We start from the raw sequence: 13,117 nt of genomic DNA on the forward strand, positions 1-13,117 counted from the left end.
GGTCGGGCTGCCAGCCTTCAGGTGGGACCTGAAGATAGTCCAGAATTACAATCAGCCTCCAGACCACAGAGAACTGAAAACGACTGCTATACAGAGTTAGGCAGTGGCGTACCGCCCATGGGGACAGGTGGGGTCAAATTACCCCAGGCACAACAGCGGGGGGGGGGGGCAAAATCACCCCACCTCCTCCTTTTCGCTGACCCAGCTTGGAAGAGAAGAAGAAAAGTTTGGATTTATATCCCCCCTTTCTCTCCTGCAGGAGACTCAAAGGGGCTTACAATCTCTTTGCCCTTCCCCCCTCACAACAAACACCCTGTGAGGTAGGTGGGGCTGAGAGAGCTCCGAGAAGCTGTGACTAGCCCAAGGCCACCCAGCTGGCATGCATGGAAGTGTACAGGCTAATCTGAATTCCCCAGATAAGCCTCCACAGCTCAGGCGGCAGAGCTGGGAATCAAACCCGGTTCCTCCAGATTAGATACATGAGCTCTTAACCTCCTACGCCACTGCTGCTGGGTCGGCGTGGGGGAGGCACCTAAAGACAGAGCTTGCCTTCTGCCAAGAGCCAGCCTGTTGTTACGGGGCCCGTCTGAGCCACCTGCTTCCCTTCCCAGGCCCTCGGGGGCTCTGCTGGCCTGCTGCATGGGGGGTGCAGGGGGGCACCTGGAACAGGTGTTGTCCCTGGGCACCATTTTCCCTGATATGCCTCTGGAGTTAGGTTCTGCGGCATTATACCCAGCTGAGGTTCTCCCCTTCTCTAACTCTGCCCTCCCCAGTGTCCATCCTGAAATCTTCAGGATATTCCTAACCCGGAGCTGGCAACCCTAGCTTTACTTGGGAAAGCGAGCTGAGTTTCCCAGCCAGCTCCCAACCTCTAGGACCAGCCGTCAAAGCTCTCTTGGAAACCATTCCAGCCTCTGGCACCCTTGATGGACCATAAAGTATGGCTGTTTCGGAAGCACCCACCTTTCCCCTACCCTTTGCCGTTCAACTTTGTATCCCCCTTCGGGGCCCGTGCTATTTTCTGCTCCCTCCGTCTCGGGGCACCGACGATTTCGGGGCCGTCAGCCGGCGATGTTGACTTCCTGGCTGTAGCCGATAAATGTTTCATAAAGCAAGAGAAGGCTGATGTCTTGAAGATGAGTATGCAGCCCACGGCAATCATGAAATATTTAACAGGGCTGGGGATGTTTTTAAAACCCAGAGCTGCATAATGGAACCTTCCACGGCCTGAAGTTCCATCTCTTTAAATGTAGCTTTAGAAACAGAGCTCGGTTCCGTTTCCGCAGCTCCCTACCAGGAAGAGCTGCGACTGTCTCAAACTTTGGGAGTGGGGGGGAATCCTGATTCTCTGGTCCATGATCCTGGAAAACCACTGACCCCGTTTTGACCTTTTTTGCCTCCTGAAAATGTTAGTGTGAGGTATAATCCAGTGCCGGAGGATGTAGCCAATGGCTCCTTTTTGAAGTCAAGTCACATCTGACTTATGGCGCCCCTTGGTGTGGTTTTCAAGGCAAGAGAGTTCAGAAGTGGTTTGTCATTGGCCCCTTCCACACAAACCACCTAATCCCGCCTTTACCACAATGTTAGTCCATGCTCACCCCAGAGTCGTAGCAAGGGGGGAAAGCGCCCGGTGAACTGGTACATCCTCCGCCCCGTCCTGCCCTGGAACGCCCCTGGAACGCCCTCGCCACACCACCATAGGGGCGCATGCCTGGTGCATCGACCCCTTGGTCCCTTGGAGCTACGCCTCTGGCTCACCCCCTTGAAATCATTCATGGCTGCCATTGGGTGCCCCCCCCTTTTGGATGTATGCTTCAGTGCTTCTTGCTGCAATTCTCATAGCTCATACAACTAATCCTTTGAAGACTGGACCCTCCCCCCCCCAAAAAAAGCACACAGAAATTATTAAAAAGTGAGCAAAGAAAATGACACCGAAGAGGAAATTCGGGGACAGCACAGCAATGTGGAAAATATCGTCAAGAGATCGCACAGCAACTGAAGACACTGTGGTAATGTTTCAAGCACAGAATTGTTTTGAAAGGGGATTCATTAAAAACGTTTTGAGGCCGGAAATAAAACGTTTTCGGGAGTTAAGGGGGGAAAAAAACTATGTGGAACTCCATGGAGGAAATGTTTTATTTCCACCTGCAGTGTTTTAGAAGGGTTTTTGCGGAAAGGGCCATTGCCTGCCACCTGGGGAGCTGACCTCTCTCATCTGAAGATGAGTTCTGGGAGAACTCTAGAACCCACCTGGAGGTTGGTAAGCATAACAGGGGTGCCTTTTAAAAATTCTGTTCTTTGGTTACCTTTGGAATGTAAGAGAGAGCTGGAATCCCTGCCCTACGAGGAGAGACTTAGGGAGCTGGGGATGTTTAGTTTGGTGAAGAGAAGGTTAAGAGGTGACATGATAGCCATGTTTAGATATCTGAAGGGATGCCATGTTGGTGAGGGAGCAAGCTTGTTTTCTGCTGCTCCAGAGGCTAGGACCAGGAGTCATGGGTTCAAGGTGAAGGAAAAGAGAACATAAGAACATAAGAACGAGCCAGCTGGATCAGACCAGAGTCCATCTAGTCCAGCTCTCTGCTACTCGCAGTGGCCCACCAGGTGCCATTGGGAGCTCACATGCAGGATGTGAAAGCAATGGCCTTCTACTGCTGCTGCTCCTGAGCACCTGGAATGTTAAGGCATTTGCAATCTGAGATCAAGGAGGATCAAGATTGTTAGCCATAGATCGAGTTCTCCTCCATAAATCTGTCCAAGCCCTTTTTAAAGCTATCCAGGTTAGTGGCCATCACCACCTCCTGTGGCAGCATATTCCAAACACCAATCACACGTTGCGTGAAGAAGTGTTTCCTTTTATTAGTCCTAATTCTCTCCCCGCCCCCCCCCCCCCAGCATTTTCAATGAATGCCCCCGGTTCTAGTATTGTGAGAAAGACAGAAAAATTTCTCTCTGTCAACATTTTCTACCCCATGCATAATTTTATAGACTTCAATCATATCCCCCCTCAGACGTCTCCTCTCCAAACTAAAGTGTCCCAAACGCTGCAAAGATTCCCCTAAACATTAGGAAAAACTTCCTGACAGTCAGGACTGCTCAACAGTGGAACGCACTACCTGGGAGTGTGGTGGAGTCTCCTTCTGTGGTGGTTTTTAAACAGAGGCTGGATGGCCATCTATTGGGAGTGCTTTGATTGTGTGTTCCTGCATTGCAGAGGGTTGGACTTGACGGCCCTTGGGGTCTCTTCCAACTCTATTCTATTATTCTAGATTTTAGACTTTATATGGATGGGTGCCATCATACAGGTATTTTTTGTTGTTGATTTTATTATATTTATTTACCATATTATGTAATGTATTACATTTATTTACTATGTAATTTATTATGCATCACTCATTTCATGGGGAGAGCGATCTATAAATCCAATGAAATAGCAATAATCGCTCTTCTCTTCTGGGTCTCTAGCAATGAAGATGGGTGAATGAGCACATATTTTCTGTTTGTGCGCGTATAAATAAATGCATGCCCATTAATATTCAAGACACCGTGCAAGGCAAACAGCCAGCCATTTCACACAGCGTGAATTTTTGTCTTGAATTGTTGATAACATGCTAGAGAACCATTATTTTTTTCCCCCAAAGGAGTCTTTAACCAAAACCCCTTTGCTTTTGAATCAAGGCAGCAGAGCAAGCTACCGCAAAATAAATCAATGCAGCCTTCATTGGGCAGGGAAGAGTCATCAGCTGGGTGTAAAGGCAGCTCAAGTAGAGATCCTTGGGGCGGGAACGGGGCTGGCGCTTCAATCTGAGCCGTGGCTTTGTTTTTATCGATGCAGTGCTGAAGTGTATAGAATGATCGTCTAAAGCAGGGTTAGGGAACCTGCGGCTCTCCAGATGTTCAGGAACTACAATTCCCATCAGCCTCTGTCATTTTTAATGGGCTGATGGGAATTGTAGTTCCTGAACATCTGGAGAGCCACAGGTTCCCTACCCCTGGTCTAAAGGCTAAGGTATGGTGGTGGAAAGTTGCAGCTGTCTTGCAGCATAAGAGTTTTCAGAGCAAGAGACATTCCAAAGCGGTTTGCCTTTCCGCACATATCACTGAAAACGTTTGTAAAATCTTTTCAGTCCCCTCTTTACCACGATCTGGTTGACTGTCTCTCTGGCCCCTTCTGCACATGCAGAATAATGCACTTTCAATCTGCTTTCACAATTGTTTGCAAGTGGATTTTGCTATTTCGCACAGTAGATTTTCAGCATGGTGTAGTGGTTTGATTCCCTGCTCTGCCACTTGAGCTGCGGAGGCTTATCTGGGGAACCAGATTAGCTTGTGCACTCCAACACACACCAGCGGGGTGATCTTGGGCTAGTCACAGTTCTTTGGAGCTCTCTCAGCCCCACCCACCTCACAGGGTGTTTGTTGTGTGGAGAGGGGGGAAGGAGATTGTAAGCCCCTTTGGGATTTCCTTACAGGAGAGAAAGGGGGATATAAATACAAATTCCTCTTCTTCTTCTAAAATCCAGCTGCAAAGTGCATTGAAAGTGGATTGAAAGTGCATTATTCTGCATGTGTAGAAGGGGCCTATGAGGCTTTCCAGCTGAGACCTTCTACCTCAGCCTTCCCTGTGGAAAAGCTCCGGCTGCCTTCTCCAGTGCCTTCACAGTTCCTCCTGAGATCCCCTTTCTCAGCTGTCCAGGGTTAAGGTCATCCAGTGTGGATAAGGGATGACCAACCTGCCCCCAGTGGCAACCCATCCCTTTCAGGCCACCTGGGCTTACTTTTGACTGGGCCAATCCTGCCGCAGAGCTGACGCCCAACCTTGATAGCTCTTCTCCCTGCCAAATAGTTCCAGGTTTCTTTATTATGGTCCAAAGGAACCTTATAAGCCACACTCCCTCCTACTTAGGATTCAGGGCCCGATAGCGCTATCCATCACCTTCCCTAAAATTCAATGAATATGCATTCGTATTGAAGTAACCCGTGAAAAAGTCATTTTACTGCAGAGCTGGTGCCAGAGAAATTATAGGACCCTTCTTATTATTAAAAATGGCACATTACAAATAATCTGCAGCTGCTTAGCTCAGCATTGTGAAAACGTCGCAAGGGAAACGGAGTGATTCATGGCTCAGCATTTCTTGAACGATTCCCTTTTTGTTCTGTTGAATATTTTCCCCCCTCGCCTGAGAACTTTTGGGATGAAAGAGGGCGTGAGGCCCCCCTTTCACACCTGTCCCCAGCACCTGTTTCTTCTGATCTGCCGCTTTGGAGCTGTTTTGTTTAGAATGCTTCTTTCGGAGACGATTCCAACCAATTGGGATTGGAATAAGGCCATAAGAAAAAAGAAAGGAAAAAAGCAAAGAGAGAAACCCAAAACCCAGGTTGTGAAAATCCAAATGGTTCTTGTATAAGACCTTCAGTAGATGAAGCGCTTCTTAAAACTGCAGGCTGAGCTACGGGAGCTGAGAATCTTAACTGCCTGCTTCGTCGGGCGTGAAATTAGCCGGGTCTTGCATGGCTTTCTTCATACACCCTCATTTTATTGGTAAATAAAGTGGCAAGGAATTATTTCTGCTTTCGTGCTTCATAGATAGCAGGACCAGGGTGTGGGACTCGCTTCTGTCTTCATGTTGACTTGCTTGGTGCACATCTCTGCTCATTTATCCTTGATTTTGGGCACTTTTTGTCTCAAAGGGTATACAAAGTATACCCTTTTCTCATCCTGCGATGAGGTCTGAAGAACCATTTGGGACAATTTCCCCTATTTAAAAACTGTGGAGGGTGCCCTATTGGTTAGCATCCGAGTAGTCACCAACTTGTTTTCGAATCACTGGAGCCCTTTTGTTACTGTTCTTGAACACGGTTTCTTTCTTTGAGGACACAAATATGTGCATATTGCAGGTTGTCGTCGTGACATCATAGCTTCACAGATATACCCCTCATAACAAAAAGGAAAGGAAAAGTGTGTGGGATCAATAGGTAAAACAAACTTTATTCATCTAGTCTTTACACAGAAATCCTGCACGAATGAACTACCAGCAGAGGAAACCTCCATGGGGAACTTTCAGTTAATTTCTGCCGCATCACACAAAATGGCAGACGTGAATGCTGAAAATGAATGTAAAAGGTCTGGCCAGGAGCTATAAAGCATTTCCTGCCTGCTTTTGTTCGCTCAGCAGACAGGAAACGTCTTCAACCCAGGTTGGGGGGAAAAACTCACTAGTTAATTTTTGAAAAACCCGGGTAAAGAGAAATAAAACGTTCTGAGGACATTTTGGAGAAGAGAGCTGAGCGAAGTTCTTTCCCAAAGTGGTTTTTAAAACATCCTAAAGACATTTTGTTTCTCTCTCTCTCTCTCTCTCTCTCTCTCTCTCTCTCTCTCTCTCTCTCTCTCTCTCTCTCTCTCTTTGGGAGAAGTTATTGCCCACATCTTTGCTTGGTAAGCATTTTTCAGTCTGCGCTTCTTGAATCCCCTGATCTACAGTCTTCCATCCTCGTAAAAATATCCGGGCTCTCAGCCAGCACCTCACATGTGTTCGTGCCACCCTGCAAAGCACCAGTTAGGGAAAATATATAGCCAAGGGTTGGAAAGGCCTTCTGCCTTCGTCAAGGGCAGTGAACGGGATATTGCACCAGATACTTCTGAAATATTGATCAGTCTCACTCTCTCCAATGTTTGTCTCGCAAGAGCTACAAATCTGTTTGCCTTTAAGGTGCCACGAGATTTGAGGGGGGCAGAGGGGCTGCGTGTTGTTAGTCCACCTCCTTTTTGTTTTGTGTGTATCGTTATTTCATCTTTCCGTTTACTTTGCAGCCAACCCATTGCAGACAAATTGAGCCTCGCACTTCTCCGGAGGAGAGTTCGATGGCTCTCTACCGCATTGCCTGCAAACTTGTTCCATTACTCTTTGTGAAGGAGATCAATTAAACGATAAAACCAGCTTTCGGCTCGGGATGGCTGCAGCATTTCTTGAAGAACAGCAACCTCGCCACGACTTAAATGTCTAAAATGAGAGGTGCAGTGTACCAAATTTACCTGTACATATTGTCTTTTTAAAATGATTTTAATTTGTCCTGTTATAGAGGGTTATAGGCTACCAGGAAGGCCTTTCTGGGTCAAACATCAATACAGAAATGGAAAAAAAAGATAGAAAACCTTGTGCTTTTTTAAATTGACCACGCCGAGAACCAGAGTGGTGTAGGGGCTAGAGTGGTTTATGCAGTGGTAAGAGACCCACATTCAAATCTGCACTCCATGAAGTTCACTGGATGATCTTAAGCAAGTCACTCTTTCTTTCTCAGCCTAGCCTACTTCACAAGGACGTTGTGAGTATGCAGTGGAGGTTGGGAGAACAATGGACACCATCCCAGCTTCTTGCAGCAAAGGCTGGATAAAAATGAGAGAGCTGACTGCAATCCCAAGTTAGTTCTTGTTTCCTTCCTCCTTGGTGTTCTTAATAAGGACCCTGTTGACCAATGAGGACTAGCGCCACGTAAACCCGATCACTGTTGCAAAGTGGCAACAACCAACAAGAGTTGCAGATTCCCTTCTTCTGGACTAAAGTCTGTGGATAGAATTGCTGGCTCCCTGGTGGGAAACAGGTAGAGATTTTGGCAGCGGGGTCTGAGGCGGGAAGGGGAGGGATTTCAATGGGATATAATGTCAGGGAATCCACCTTCCAGAGTGACCATTTTTCTCCAGATAAACTGATCCCTGTTGCCTGGAGATCATTGGTAATCCTGACCACCTGGATCTACCCACTTTCTTAAAAAGCTGCCAGGCACTCACAGATGGACCAACGTAGAGATCCAGGGGAGGTAGCTGAACCCCAAATAATATCAATGCTAGCGAAGCATTGCTGCTTGTTTTGCTGCCAGGGGCGCAAGCCATAGAAGCCCATGTCCAGGCACGCAACCCATTGGCTTGCTCCACCCCAAACCTCTTAATGAGGTTCCATCAAAGCGGGTATCTCACCCGCTGTCCCACACCTATAGATCAGTCCCCCATGCGCAACCCGCCAAAAGGCTATGACATGTTAACATGCTTTAGCAAATTCCAAAATTGAGGGAGAGGAGGGTGGGACCGCGTCCAGCTCAGGAGAGAAGTGGGAAGAGTGAGGCCGGGCAATGCTAGCAAAGCACTCTTACAAAATCAAAACAATGATTTGCCTGAGACATGGAACAGAAAATAAGGACTGTCCTTGGTAAACAGGGTTCAACTGGAACCAGGGGTGACACTGTTTGCTTTTGGGGACACGAGGGTTCCTTTAGGCTACGATTCTCTGTGTCGGTGCTTGCCTGTCTTCTGTTCTTAACACCTACGTTTGCAAATAAACCGATAGCGGAGAAGCACCCAGGACACTTTTGGTGAAGATACGGCCTGCTAGCTCTGCAAATTTAAAGAGGCAATGCGATATTCGTGTCCTCATTTGCGTCAAGGAACGCTGTAAGCAACAAAAGAGGAGGACAAACAAGGAAAATATATTTAAAAGATCCTCTTTAATGTACACCCAGAGACTGCGGGAACATCAGGCATTGCACATGGGAATTGTATGGCTGGCGTTCAAGATCCCTGACAGATACACAGCGACAGCAGCTGCAAGAATTACACAGAAAAGACCAGCAACAGGAGAACACACACTTTTGAGGAGGGGGCATCAAATGTGTTGCGGGAAATCATTCCTTGGAGTGCAGCAATTAAACAAAACAGAGAATGCTGGAGTAAGCACAAAAGCAGTCCAGACACTACCCTTCTTCGTTTCAGCTCCCATTTTATGTCCCCAAAAGAGGAGGGGACTTACAATCTGCCCTTTCTCAGAACAGAGTGATATAAAGCAATCATCACAGCAGCTTGGGAGTGCACAACGCCCTTCAGTGCACCTTCACGGTGTTCAGTGAACTCTAACCCACGCTTTTTTCAAAAAAGCCAGGCAGCTTGCCAAATACAAGTTCGTGGATCCAGAGGAAGCATGTGGCGCAGTTTTATTTCCCCCCAAAAAAGGTTACCATGGAGATGGTTGCACCTTAATGGGCGATGATATTTACTGCCCTGTTTCCCCTCTTCCACCCCCTCCAGACAGATTTAGCCATGCATGGCTGGGCAAATGCATATTCATCAAGTCAAGAGTTTGTGCCCGGGCTATGAGTTTGTGGAGGAGAGTGCAGCATGCAAATTTGTTTCTGGAGTCTACGGAGCGTGTGTAGAAAGCCTTCCAGTCTGGATGTGCATTTAGCTGTTGCTTCTCTTGTTTTACTGGCCTTGCTCCCAGCAGTCTTTATGAACCAGGGTGGGCAAAGACATTTTAGTGGATGAGACAGAAAATCCGAATGATGCCCTCTCATCATTTGGGAAATATAATAATTTAAGTGGTTAAGGTGTCGGATTAGGATCTGGGAAACCTGGTTTGAATCCTCACTGGAAACTTGCTGGATGACCTTGGGATAGTCACACACTCTCAGCCAGAGGCGTATTTAGAGAAAATGTAGCCTGGTGTGTGTGCATGTGCGGAAGGGGCCCTGGACAGTATCGTGGATAGAAGTGACAATTCCACCCTCTCTCAGCTGGGAGAATACAGCAAAAAGCTGTATTTTTATGTCCCTCCTTCTTCTGTGAGCGTTTTATTGATTGCAGTTGGCAGTTTTCATTATCAGTATAGATTATTCATTTATCACACTAGCTTCCAAAATGTGTTCCCGGAATCGCTGTGATGAGCTCCTGATGGGGTTCCACGAGGAGGAAGCTAAAAATGGCCGACACGGACAGCCTTCCCTCAAAAGGCTGCCTATCAATCTTCCTCAACGAGGTGCAGACAGCAGTAGTGTTGGATTTGGCAGCGTAACACTCTCCGTTCACACAGGGCAATGTTGTGTGTGTGTATTAAGTGCCACCAAGTCACTTCCGAATCACCGGCGATCCTATAAATCACTGTCCTCTTGAAACATTCTATTGTTAACAGCCTTGCTGAGAAGTTTTGGAAATGGCTCCCTCAGGGTAGAAAATTTGAACTGCCACTGTTTGTGCAAATTTGAGAGGGCTCACACCATTTGTTAGTTATGCTTTCCGCAGCTGTCGCCATATGTGTGGAGACTGAGAATGTCAATGAAAACAGGGACCACAGAGACCTAGGTGGCATCTTCAGAATGGTGGCTGGTAGTCTAAGAACATAAGAACATAAGAACAAGCCAGCTGGATCAGACCAGAGTCCATCTAGTCCAGCATTCTGCTACTCGCAGTGGCCCACCAGGTGCCTTTGGGAGCTCACATGCAGGAGGTGAAAGCATGGCAGCCTATGCAGCTGTTGCTCCCGATCACCTGGTCTGTTAAGGCATTTGCAATCTCAGATCAAAGAGGATCAAGATTGGTAGCCATAGATCGACTTCTCCTCCATAAATCTGTCCAAGCCCCTCTTAAAGCTATCGGGTTAGTGGCCATCACACCACCTCCTGTGGCAGCATATTCCAAACACCAATGCACGTTTAGTGAAGAAGTGTTTCCTTTTATTAGTCCTGAATTCTTAAGCACAGCGTTTTCAATGGATGCCCCCCCTGGTTCCTAGTATTGTGAGGAAAGACAGAAAAAATGCTCTCTGTCAACATTTTCTACCCCATGCATGGTGCGTAAAAGACTTCAATCCTTATCCCCCCTCAGGCGTCTCCTCCTCCAAACTAAAGAGTCCCAAACGCTGCAGCCTCTCCTCGTAGGGAAGGTGCTCCAGTCCCTCAATCATAGCATTGCCCTTCTCTGCGCTTTCCTATGCTCCTCAATATCGCTTTTGAGATCGCAGTGACCAAGAACTGGACTACAGTGCTCCAAGTCGCGGTCGCACCACTGCTCTATATAAGGGCATGACAATCTTTGCAGTTTTATTCTCCAGATTCCTTTCCTAATTATCCCCAGCATAGAGTTTGCCTTTTTCACAGCTGCCATGCAGTGAGTTGACATTCCCATGGAACTATCAACTAAAGACGCGCTAATCCCACTTTCCTGGTCACAGCGACTGATAGCACTGACCCTTGTAGCTTGTATGTGAAGTTTGGATTTTTTGCCTATATGTGCATCACTTTGCATTTTTGCTACATTGAACTGCATTTGCCATTTCTTAGCCCACTCACCTAATTTATCAAAGGTCGGCTTAGAGCTCTTCGCAATCCTTTGTGGTTCTCACCACCCTACATAATTTGGTATCATCTGCAAACTTGGCCACCACGCTACCCACCCCTACTTCCAGGTCATTTATGAATAGGTTAAAGAGCACTGGTCCCAAAACAGATCCTTGGGGGACACCACTCCCTACATCTCTCCATTGTGAGAACTTCACATTTACACCCACTCTTTGCTTCCTGTTTCTCAACCAGTTTTTAATCCATAGGAGGACTTCCCCTCTTATTCCTTGATTGCTGAGTTTTCTCAATAGTCTACCCAAGTTAATTCAATTCCTGTGGCACAAACTACTCATGAGGATAGCAAATTCATTTGTTTAAATCCTGAATTTCCCCAATCACATAAAAACAAACCATGGAGGTATATATATTTTTAGAAAGCAAAGGGGCTCCTTCCGCACATGCAGAATAATGCGTTTTCAAACCACTTTCACAACTGTTTGCAAGTGGATTTTGCTATTCCGCACAGCTTCAAAGAGCACTGAAAGCAGTTTGAAAGTGCATTATTCTGCATGTGCGGAATGAGCCTATGATTCTATGATACTATCTCTCTCAGGTCTGGTCTCCACATGCAGCAAAATGAAGTGGTCCTTGCCCCCGCTGCAGCTCAGTAGAGCAGAAATGGGCAAACCAAAACAGCATCTCACAATAGTATTCCAGCACCATAACTGGGAGTGATGTCACGGTGTTGCGGGACCTTCAAGCATTCCCCAGAAACTATGGCTTCTACCATAGAGGTTTTGGGTGACTCCTAGAATACCCTCTGACACGACCTTTTCCCTTCTTGTTTACAACTGGAAAGGCATCGCGGGGCACTTACATCCCCCCGCCCCACAAGACTCCATGGGGGTTGCCGGCTCTTGAGTGAGAACCCCAAGTAGTAGAAAGGGCTGTACCATTTCAGGGAGCAAAGAAGGAGAAAGGTCTGGTTAATGTTTTCTCAAGTAAAACCTGCCTGCCAATTGCATATTAACAGAAAAAGGTTCTGTTTTAACCTTTCGAACGTTTTGCTGGTTGTTTACTTACAAAGAATGATTAAACCAGGGCCATTTAGAAACAGGCAATCACCTGCTGTCTGAAATTGAAATTGGGCTTTATGAGTAGACCGGACTTCAGGCAAGCTCACCTCCAATCTCTCAACATGGCTGAAAAGAAAAGAGCAGGGGAGAAAATAAATCCATGAGTTTATTGCCTCATTTTGCCTCATCTCCTTCTCTGCTCTCCAAATTGGAGCCAACCGTCGTTTCAAAGGTCTTCATGGCAGCCCAACGTTTTAAGCAAACTGGACCTGCTCTTAGTGCCTCATTTAAGCATTGAAGCCTTCCTTCTCCGCAAGAATATGGAGATTCCTCTTGGGTTATAAGAACATAAGAACATAAGAACTAGCCTGCTGGATCAGACCAGAGTCCATCTAGTCCAGCACTCTGCTACTCGCAGTGGCCCACCAGGTGCCTTTGGGAGCTCACGTGCAGGATGTGAAAGCAATGGCCTTCTGCTGCTGCTGCTCCCGAGCACCTGGTCTGCTAAGGCAATTGCAATCTGAGATCAAGGAGGATCAAGATTGGTAGCCATAGATCGGACTTCTCCTCCATAAATCTGTCCAAGCCCCTTTTAAAGCTATCCAGGTTAGTGGCCATCACCACCTCCTGTGGCAGCATATTCCAAACACCAATCACATGTTGTGTGAAGAAGTGTTTCCTTTTATTAGTCCTAATTCTTCCCCCCAGCATTTTCAATGAATGCCCCCTGGTTCTAGTATTGTGAGAAAGACAGAAAAATTTATCTCTGTCAACATTTTCTACCCCATGCATAATTTTATAGACTTCAATCATATCCCCCCTCAGCCGTCTCCTCTCCAAACTAAAGAGTCCCAAATGCTGCAGCCTTTCCTCATAAGGAAGGTGCTCCAATCCGTCAATCATCCTCGTTATCCTAACCTTGACTACAGTTAAGGGGAAAG

The sequence above is a fragment of the Sphaerodactylus townsendi genome, linkage group LG16, assembly GCF_021028975.2.
Source record: "Sphaerodactylus townsendi isolate TG3544 linkage group LG16, MPM_Stown_v2.3, whole genome shotgun sequence".
NCBI lineage: Eukaryota > Metazoa > Chordata > Lepidosauria > Squamata > Sphaerodactylidae > Sphaerodactylus > Sphaerodactylus townsendi.